This window comes from Petaurus breviceps, unplaced genomic scaffold (genome assembly GCF_028583685.1).
Source record: "Petaurus breviceps papuanus isolate PSGF00001 unplaced genomic scaffold, PetGlider_PUasm1.0 559, whole genome shotgun sequence".
NCBI lineage: Eukaryota > Metazoa > Chordata > Mammalia > Diprotodontia > Petauridae > Petaurus > Petaurus breviceps.
This window is the reverse complement of record NW_027186377.1, coordinates 1,174,887-1,186,085: the sequence shown is the minus strand read 5'-3', so window position 1 is coordinate 1,186,085 and position 11,199 is coordinate 1,174,887.

Below are 11,199 nucleotides of genomic sequence, written 5' to 3'. Positions count from 1 at the left end.
AGAGGTGAAATCAACTAGAGATGCAATTGACAGTCCTTGGTGCTATGTTGGGTATAGAAGTGGTGAGAGACATCCTGGATAACTTCTGGGTTGGGAGCCCAAGGAACTGGGAGGCTGGTGGTGCCCTCTACAGAATTAGGGAAGATAGGGAGATGTTAGTGTGATAGTAATGGAACATAAAGATTCCCCTGTATTGGCTTAGTTTTCAAATTGATTGTGTTAAAACCCAGAGCTTGTTAATCCCACCTGTGGGATGGACTTGTTGATGTGAAAAGAGAGTCCTGAACTGGGAGGAGCTGGTGACGTAGATTTGGAGAGACAGAGAGTGAATACTGTCCATTGGTGAAGGACAGTGCTGTTGTTGCAGGGGTCTGGAGACTGTCCTGCAGACAGAGTGAATACTGTCCACTGGTGAAGGACAGTGCTGTTGTTGCAGGGGTCTGGGAACCTTGCTGTTGGTTCAGAAGCCCTGAAGAAGGATTTTCTTGTTGTATGTTTATAGAAATCCTGGGAGAGGGTTTTGCTAATGTTTTCAGGGGTTCTAGGACTGTTCTATAGACAGAGGATGAATTAATGAAGGGACTGGCAATGTATCTTGAGGCCTTGCTAAGCCTTGTCTCCCCAGGAACTAAGATTGCTGAGAACTTGCCTCTTGTCAAGATGAAGAAAAGACCTCCATTTGGGTATTAAGTGCTGTGCTTAAACTTGATGTAACTCTGGGGTAGATTCAGTTGTGATCCAGGGGTGGGGAACTTTTGATCTTTTTGTGTTCGTTCTATGGTTGAACAAATGAATGTACTTTACTTATGTTTGGAAACTAATCTCCATTTGAGAAGAGGGGTTTTGTGGTGGACTAAATGAAGGTACAGCCTAGGGGTGGAGTAGTATTTAGAACAGGGAGTTTGTAATTGATTGAATGATTGGAAGGTCCAGGGGTGGGGTAGTACTTGGAAATTATTTAATCACCCTTAGTAAATGCTGTATTTGGAATGATGTCATGTTTTGATCTTCTCTGTTCTTAATTTGTCACTGAATAAAATGGAGAGCACCTATGCTGGTATTCTGAACCTTGGGAAGTTGCCTTTCCATGGCATTACATTACAGTTAGGGAGAAAGATAATGAGTTCAGAAACAAGGATCCATCTTTTGAATACTAAGTCTTGTCCCGTGGCTATGAGATATCATGGAACACAAGTCTCTGAATTCAGGCAACAACCTTCCACCAATTTGGGGCTTAGAGGGAGATCCAGAGGAAAGGAAGTCAACAGGAAAATGTAGGAGCAGAAAGAATGTGGGCATTGGCTCTGGCAAGGGTGAGGAGGAAGCAAGAAAGACCTCCAGTGCATATCGTGGCAAACCTGTGGGAGCAGGTGCAGAAGATCCCATGGGACAGGCCAGTACTGCTTGCACAAACCCAGGAGAGTATTTTCAAACCCTATTTTTACCTCTATTTGATGACAATTACCATTTGGTCAATCAATTAACAAGCATTTATTAAACCCCTATTGCGCCAAGTATTCTGCTGACAAAAGAAACACCTAGTGATTGGTGTGCATGGTGGGGCTGCAGTACCAACATGAGAGTAACAAGATGCCGTTGAGCATCCAGGCCATTGGGCTGTGCCTTGAAGGGAGCTCAAAGTCCCTACAGGTTAGCAGGAGGGAAGGCATTCCAGTCAGCCTTGTACTTTAGCAATGTCAGTTTGCGGAATGTGGAGACACTGTAGTAGCGGCTGGCTCTGACCAGTGATATCAAACACAAATAGAAACAGATCCCCTCAGGCCAAATGCTGATTAGAAAACTACAAATTAACCTTCTCTGGGTTGTACCGCATTTTTATTTATATTGTGAACCTTTGCCAATTACATATTGATCAGGTTCCCCTCTTCAGGAGTTGTCCACAGGCCTCAAGTCTGATGTGTGATCTAGGTAACACACCCAGGTGACTAAGGGAGTTGTGCTGTGGAAGGGAGAGGACCCTGGGTGAGACGGATTTGCTTTGCAGAGAAGGGGGAAAGGAGGGAGAGTGAGGAGTCAGGATCCCTCTGAAGTCCTGGACCTGGGTGACCCAAAGGGCGATGGTGCCTTGACAGACAGGGCTGGTAGAGAATGCTTGGGTCCTAGGGAGAATGTGAGGATGCTTTGAACGTGGTGAGCTTGAGATGCCTCCAGGATGTCCAGGTGGAGATGCCCAGCGGGCAACTGGAGCCCGGAGGGATGGGGGGGATGGGGGGGGGGGGGCGGCTCTGAGACTGGGGTGGACTGGATCTGGGAGGCCTCTGTAAACAGATGAAAATTGAACTGTGCAAGCTAATGAGATCACTAAGAGAAGGAAGGAGAGGAGGCCCGGAATACAGCTGGGGGCACAGGGTTGGGATGAGGAAGGAATTGGAGGAGAATCGGTCCAACAGGAAGGAACAGCAGAGAAGTTGGAAATGTGGCCCCTGAGCTCAGGACCCAGACTGGGGCTGGATCTGGAGACTGGAGAGGCATCTGCTGCAATATGATCATGAGGCTTCAGAGACTGGTGAGAAATCTTCAAGAGATAAGAGAAAAAGTCTGGGCTCCAGTATGGAGCCCCGAGGCACCCCCATGCTAATGTGGGGCAGGCCTCAGATCCTGAAAACGGGACTGAGAAGGACCCTCAGAGGGGCAGAAGGAAAACCAGGAGGGAGGCAATGCTGGAGAAGCCTGGGTCGAGAGAGGGTGATGGTCAGTGCCAAAGGTGTAGACAGGCAAGCAGGATGAGGGCTGAGAAAAGGCCACTGGCTTGAGCCAGAAAGAGGTCTTTGGTCATTGCTGAGGGAGAAGTTTCAGTTGAATTTTGGGTCTGGAAACCAGATCCTGAGGCTTGGAGAAGTGAATGAGAACAGAGAAAGTGGAGGCGACCAGTTCAGACAGTTGGGGTTTCTTCCCCTTGGAGTTTGGTTATAGAGGAAGAGAGATACAGGCCAACAGACTGAGAGAACAGTCAGGTCATGAAGAGGTTTCCTCAGCCTGAGGTGGGAAGGGGGAGACCTAGGCAGCAGGGAAGGAGCCAGTGGATAAGGAGAGGCTAAAAATGAGGGAGCCAGGGGATGATCAAAGGGGCAGGCTCCAGGAGGAGACAGGAAGGGATGGGATCAAGGGCCCAAGGAGAGGGGCTGGTGTTGACAACGCAGGCTGGATCGAGGGAGGAGAGCATGGGGAATATTGGATGCTAATAATTCAGATTTATGTGACACTTTAAAGCTCTTTCCTTACAACTTAAACAGTGAGCATTTAAAAAGAATGATTTAGACCCTGACCGCGGCTCATTTATACGGGGCTTCTCCAGAGACAGGCATTCCCATGGGCTGTGTGAAGAGAGGCCCCGGCTCCCCCGCTCCACTATCGGCCCTGTCCTGGAAGGTGGGGTGAGGGAAAGCCCAGGAGGGCCTCGGTCGAGACTGGAGCTGGCTTTTCCTCTTTGATCTTGGGCCCTCTGACCTCAGCCACCCTCTCCTGGAGGACAACGCAAATGGCATTTGGTGTGAAACTGAAGGGTTTTTCTTTTCTCCCTTTGTTTCCGTGGCCTCCCTCCCTGACAATGCCTCTATAATTGAAAGATAGCCAGTGGATGAAAGAGAGGATTTTTTTCTGGCAGCCCAGCCCCAAGTTCAAAGCTGGCCTGAGCCCAGAGTCCCTGACAACGTAATGGCCGACATCCTTGCCCGAGTGTTGAGCAGATGACTGACAGAGGGACAGGGTGAGTCCAAGACAGCTGGGAAAGATTTGGCTTCAGAAATATCCAGCTGGTTTCTCCCTCTTGAGCCCGGCAGGGTATCCCAGCATGTTAGCCTGAGGAAGCTGGAATGCCCAAGGACATAGGGAGGCAGAGGCAGAGTCTGTGCGGGCACCATGTGACAGGGGAGGAAACTGAGGCCCAGGAAAGCCTGCTTAGTAAGCGGTCCTCTGGCCCCAAAGTCGGGGCTCTGCCACATGGCTCCGATGATACCATGACCACTAAGTCCAGGTGTCTGAAGGGTGGTCTTTGGGACAGCAGGATCAGACTGGCTCCTTCTTCCAGCTGAGGGTAGTACTGGACCAGTGGAGAAGGGGCAGGCACAGGGAGGCAGGCTCTGACTTGAGATAAAGAAAAGGTTCTTAATTAAAAAAGTGAAGTTGTGTGTTCCCCATCTCTAGAAGTGTTCAGGCACTTGGCCAACGTGTCAGACCCCACAATGCCTGTCAGGGATGTGGAGAGGACCTCTGGGCATCTCCAAAGTTGGCTTCAAGGTTGGGCATGTGAACTCCCAGAGCTTTGCTCACTCACATAGGAAAGGAAACACAAAGCAGAAAAGGCCCCACAGGTGCTTAGGTTGGATCTCACCTAGTGGAGACCATGCTTTAGGTGGGAGCCACCCCCTGCATGAGAGAGCCCAAGCAAAGACCACACAGCTTAAACCACGAGTCAGAGCCATGGGAGTAACTGAACGAAGCCACTCTCCTCAAAATCAAGAGAGACAACTTCTGTAAAGCGCCTAGCACAGTGCCCAGCGCACAGCAGGCCCAGCACAGCTCCCAGCACAGTGCCCAGCGCACAGTAGGCCCCTGATAAATGCTTCTTCCATGCCCTCCCCTTCATCCTTCACTTTCACAAGGCAGAAGACCATCCAAGGGTCACTCAAGACCTTTCATCACTGAGCCACTCAATGGCCAGAGTGGCCACATGGTCACAGAGAGCAGGAATGGCCATTCCAAGTACACATCACAGAGGGCAGAGGGTCCCTTATGCATAAGCCACCCACCTCACTGGGTGTTGTAAGGATCAAGTGAAATAATTTCTTTTAATTAAATAAACTTTTTTGCTAAAATTTGCTAAGCACCCCCTGTGTTCAGGAAGCCATGCTAGACTCAGGGGCTCCACACTCAAGTCCTCTGTCCTGAAGCATTCTATGGGGACACACAATACCAGCGCAAATGAAAGGGGCCAAGCAATTGGCACAGGGGCTGCAATTAGATGTAAATCAGACTGAGGACTTTTATAGTTTATTCTGGAGGCAGTGGAGAGCCACTGGGGATTGTGAAGAAACAGCTGATCAGCTCTGCGTCTTCTGGTTACCTGGTTGGCCTCAAGTAAAAGCCCTGCATCTTCTTGGATCTTCCTCTTGCCGCCCAGGCACCTTTCAGAAGCTCCTTTTGCTATCTTTAGCTTTCCATCCCAACCCGGCTCCTTCTGAGCTGTAACATTCCTGACGTGATTTCTACAGGATCCGACTGTGTCCTTGCTTCTTTCTCCCTGTCTTTCTCTTGAAACCATTCGAGTTTGTCCTCCCAGTCTCTAGGAAGACTATGCCAAGCTTCCTTTTTCTCTTTCTCAAACTCCAGGATAGAAGATGAGGTCACTGTCCCCACAAAGTTACCATCATTTCTACCCCAGCAACTGATTTCTACTTGTTCATGAGAATAAAGCCTATAGTGAAATTGCCCTGTGTGGGCTTTAAAGGATGATGTGACAATAACAAATCTATAATCTGTATGGTACTTTATGCCATTGTGACCATTCAGTCCCTGCCCAGCTGTGATTCTGACTCTCCTTGGCTTCACTGTCATGACTAATGGCCCTCTCACCCTGAAACACCCCCCTACATGCTGGCTCCCCTCTCGTATTGGCGAGTTCCATCCAGAGAGGTCTCCACTGAGCTCCAGGCTGGCTATACTTATTTCTTGTCCTGGCCCTCTTGGCTCTCACAGACCTCACTATCATACCCCCCAAAGGTACCTGCCCCTCCCATCTTCTTTGCTTGCTCAGCTCCCTGTTATGTGCTATTTCCCCTAATCAGAATGTGAGCTCCTTGAGGGCAGGTACCTGTGTCCCGAGTGCTTAGCACAGTGCCAGGCATACCGTAAGTATTTACGATCTTTCTTGCCTGCCTGGTCCTCACAGCCTTGTGAGATAACTGCTGTGATCATCCCCACTTTACCCTTGGGGAAACAGAGGCAGACCAGTTAAGTGACCAGCCCAGGGTCACCTACCTCATAAGTGACTGAGGCAGGACTCTACCTCAGGCTGCTGCCTCCGTGTCCAGCTCTCTGTATGCTGAGTCTCCTTCCTAGCTGCTGGTAAATGATCTCTAAAGCACAGTGAAGTTGCCGCTGCTCTGCTCCGGGCAGAGTTTGTCCCAGCGGTTGTAAAAGGATTGCTGTGCAGTTGGGAGGACCCACTTGATGCTGTCTGACTGTCACCAAAGGTGTTTAATGGCACATGAGATGAAGAGATGGGTGGATGCAGGGTGGCTGGGGGAGGTAGGGCTGGGTCACAGGCAGCATGTGATGGAGTTGTTTGGGCAAGATGTGACAGGAGGGAAGGGCTGGTGGGGACTGCAGGGGTGCAACAAGATAAGAGACTGAAGGGTGAGAAGGAACAGAAGGGGCAGAGTTCCCAGGAATGAGGTGATGACCTCACTTCCCTCTGCCCCGGCCAGACCCCATCCGAATGGCCGGGTTCAATTCTGGGCACCACAGCTTAAGGTCCTGCACTGTCTGGGAAGCGTAGTCCTGAGCATGAAGAGTGGAGTTGATGCCCTGGGAGGATCAGTGGAACGAACTGGGAAGATTTGTTCAGCCTTGGACTCCTTTGGCCGCAGAGGGTGGAGCAAGGAAAGGGGGCGGGGAGAGAAGATGCAAAGAGCCCCATGTCGGCTGAAGTCAGGAAAGCCTTCCCAATCTTGAAATCTGCCTGTCCCAGCGTGGAAGGGGCTTCCCCAGGAGCTGGTGGGCTGTTGACTGATGGTTGAGCAGAGGCTGACTGTCCCTGTGTATGGCCAAGAATCAAAGGATTTGACTAGAATGTACAATTCATACAGGGCAGCAAATGTCCCTCTTTACTCCGGGCATGCTGGCAGTGAAGTTGGGTGAGAGTGGGGAGGACACTGATGATAAAGGATGGGGGAGACTCACGGTGCTGTGGGTATCCTAGGTACCCAAGTTTAATGGGCACCCTGAAAATCCTTCTATTTGTCCCTGCCCCTGCCCCCAGTGTGGACCCTTAATCCCAGCCCCTTCCTCCCCAATCCTGCCCTGTGTGTGTGTGTGAGTGAGTGTATGTGAATTGAGTATGTATGTGAGTGTGTGTGAGTGAGTGTATGTGAATTGAGTGTGTGTATGTGAATTGAGTGTGTGTGAATGAGTGTGTGTATGTGAATTGAGTGTGTGAGTGTGTGTGAATTGAGTGAGTGTGTGAGTGAGTGTAAGTGTATGTGAATTGAATGTGTGTGTGAGTGTGTGTGAGTGAGTGTACATGAATTGAGTGTGTGTATGTGAATTGAGTGTGTGAGTGTGTGTGAATGTGTGAGTGTATGTGAATTGAATGTGAGTGAGTGTATGTGAATTGAGTGTGTGTGTGAATTAAGTGTGTGAGTGAGTGTGGGTGAGTGTATGTGAATTGAGTGTGTGTGAGTGAGTGTATGTGAATTGAGTGTGTGAGTGAGTGTGTGTGAGTGCGTGTGTGTGAGTGAGTGTATGTGAATTGAGTGTGAGTGTGTGCGAGTGAGCATATGTGAATTGAGTGTGTGAGTGTGTGTGAGTGAGTGTATGTGAATTGAGTGTGTGAGTGAGTGTGTGTGAGTGAGTGTATGTGAATTGAATGTGCATGTGTGAGTGTGTGTGCACGCACTCGAACATTATTATGTGCTATTAGTGAAAGGCGGCTGCTTTGGTGGGAAGTGTGCACTGAGCCTGGGGACTGAAGAGGGTCCTGGAGAAATAAAGAGGCTGCAGTGTCGTTTCTGTACACCCCCTCCCCTGTCTAGGCCAGTGCCTTCCGCATAAGAGTCCTTTAATGAATTCTTGTTGGACTCAGCCAACTCCAAGTGGCCTTCAGGCAGACTCTCTTACTGGGCACTGTTGGCATCATTAGCTTTTATAGCTCAAGGTGGCACTGGTCCACAGTCCAGAAAGTCCCTTCAAGTTTCAAGGATTCAGGACTCTGCTAGGACAGCCATGGTCCAGCTTCATGGATCTATGGATTGTCAGAGCTGGCCTCTGGAGCACCCCTAGCCTTGAAGAAGCTGAGAAGGGAGGAGCAGCCACCGCCAGAGGGGCCCCTTTCCACACTGGGATAGCCTCCCTTACCCTGAGCCCAAACTTGCTTCTCTGAAAACTCCTGGAATCGTTCCTGGTCCTGTCCTGAGGGGCCGAGCAGAGCAAGATATGACCGTGTCCCATGGGAGAGCTGTGCAGCCCTCCTGTGCTTCCTGAACATCACCCCTGGGGCTGAACATCCCCAGTTCTTGCAGAGTGACCTAGATCTCTAGTTGGCTGAGGAGGGATGCTGTCAGAACAAGCTTTCTCTGAGAGGAAAGAGGAGGTTTTTACTAGATTGTCAGCTCTCCAAGAGCAGGAATCCAGCCTCATCTGAGCCTTGTCTTAGCACTTAACAGGGCCATGTCCACAACAGAGCCCCAATAAGTGTCTGTTGTGTTGTATTACGCCCCCCCCCCCCCCTTCTCTCCCCTCCCTGCTCCCTTGTCCAGCCCCAGCCCATCCTAGGACCCCTGGGCTGTGGGGCCCCTCCTTCCTTGCCTTCTACCTTTATCTGTCCAGTGACCCAAGTCAGGAATGCCATTCCTCCCAGCGTGATGGAGGATCTGGCCTTCAACCCTGCCCAGGCCTTCCCATGAGCCCTGATTCGGCCTTGCAATCCCTCCACTCAGGTAACCTCAGGACCCCCGGGCCTCTCCCTCTGGCCTGCAACTGAACCTTTTTTTACGGGTCTTCTCCCCCCACTAGAGCAAGTTTCCTTGAGATCAGAGACCAGCTGGCTTTTTCTACCTCTACATCAGTCACTTAGCACAGCGCTGACCCATAATAAATACTTTTTAACATTAACCAATCTGCTCATCGTTGTACTGTTAGACAGGACCCCAGGCTCCTGGTGCTTCCGGGACCTCAGGGCATCGTGCCCCACACAGCAGAAATGTCCCCTTGGTCACCATCACGTGGGACGGCACCTCCTCACCAGGGTCACTGTGCCCTGCAGACTCGGCCTGGCCATTCTTGGGCCTCTCTGGGATTCTGTTTGATGTCAGAGGCCTCTCTCTGGAGTTCCAGCCTTCAGCTCCACACAGATCTCTCGCAGACATCACCACGATAAAAACAGCTCCAAAGGAGACCAGCTGTACTTATAAATAAACAGTACAAGCCTATTAATCTGCTGAAGGCTTTTATGAGGGGATGCATAAAATATCAAATAAAGGTTTAATGGAAATATGTCCAAAATGCCGGAGCTGGTAACAATCTGCAGGAGGGCCATAAACCAGAATGCGGCTCTCATCTCTTTTCAGTTTTAAGAGCCTAGCAGCGCACTCACTCCCACACCTGAGAGGGATGTTTCAGCTGGAGCACTGGCTTTACAGCCCTTGTGAGAAGGAGGGGAGTGAAGAGGAGGGGGAGGAGAGAGGGGAGGAGGGGGAAGGAGGAGGAGGAGGGGAGAGGAAGGGGAGGAGGAGGAGAGGGGTGAAGAGGAGGGGGAAGAGGAGGGGAGGTGGAGGAGGAGCCACCCCAGCTTTCCAGCCTCAGGCTCAGCAGCCAGCTGGGACATCTCTCCTGGATGAGTTGGCCTCATGGGGTGAAGAGCTTGGACTATGGCCTCCTTCTTGCAGTCAGAGGAATGTTCTCTTGAGAGCCTAGAGGAGGCTTTGGCCAAGATAGAGGATGGATGGGAAACAGGTGGGGCCCAAAGATGGGGACTCTTGGGGAACAGAGCCATTGACATCTCAGTACAAGCCAGTCAGGCAACAATGAGATGAGGTTGGGAAAAGAAGACAGCATCTTGGCCAACATGGAGCTTTGCCTTGGGCCAACCAAGGTAAAACCTAGCACTGCCCATTGGGAATGGAGGCCATGACACCCCTTCCTCTGCTGGGGGTCAGGGGTGAGCTGCATAACAGATGGCAGTGAGCGAGGTGGGCAGCCATGGATGGAGCCTCGGCTGATCCAGGAGGCAAGACCTGCATTCACGGCCTGTCACCTGGCCCTGGCAAGTCCCTTCACCACGGTCTGCCTCATTTCCTCATCTGTAAAATGGGGAGGCTGACAGTGGCTCCTTCCCAGGGCGGCAGTGAGGAGCAACTGAGGCCGTATAGGGAAAGCATCTTTGGGCTTTAAAGGGCTCTGGAAACGGCAATTTCCTTATCATTAAATGTAACGTTCCAATAGGTTGGTGATCCCATCTCTTAGGATGCTCCCAGCCCTGATGCAAATCCCATCCCCTCCTTCCCTGCTGGTCTTGCTCCATCTCTTCCCCAATTCATCTCCAGGTGCTGATCTTTCCATCCATCAAACAAGAAGCATTTATTAAGCACTCACTGTGTTCCAGGCCCCATGCTAAGGGCAGGGGTCTTCCCTGTGTTGGGCCAGACTCTTCGGTGTGGTCACCACCCCCTTCTGAGAGTCCCTGTAACATTCCCAGCTCACGGCAGCTGGTCCAGCACACAGGAGTGTGTGGAGGACCTCGCCACCCACCTGCTGGCGATTGGCTCCATCCCAGGGGCAGACAGCCCACTTTAGAACCTGCCTGGTGTTCATTAGCAGGGTTATCTCTGTTATGTCTTTCAGGAAATATTGGATCATTTGGATGTTGGAAAAGAGCTTTGGAAGTGACATCTTCTCTACCTGATCAAAAGCCATTTCAGACTCTAACACGAGTTAGAGGCTCTGCTCCCCCCAGGGCTATTCCTGTGATATACCCCCTCCCCCAGCCTCTAGGAGTTCAGGGCATCTCTTTCCTCTGGCATCAACTCAAGCCCCCCTGGTGTTCTTTTATTTTTAGGGGCTCAGTGACAAGCACCCCAATCTCATTTAAGTGATTAACATTGGAATTACTTCTACAAAGGGATATTTCCAAGATGAGCTTCGGAGTGAGTTGCCTTTAAGGTTTTGTGAGAGAGAGAGAGAGAGAGAGAGAGAGAGAGAGAGAGAGAGAGAGATGAAGGAAGGAAGGAAAGAAGGAAGGAAAGAAACAAAGAAGGAGGGGTGGCTAGGTGGTGTAGTGAATAGAGTCAGGAGGACCTGAGTTCAAATCTGACCTCAGATACTTAACACAAAACTATCCGTGTGACCTTGGGCAAGTCACTTAACCCCAATTGCCTTTCCTTCCCCCTCCAAAAAGCAAAAAAAAAATCTGGAAGAAAGAAAGAAAGAAAGAAAGAAAGAAAGAAAGAAAGAAAGAAAGAAAGA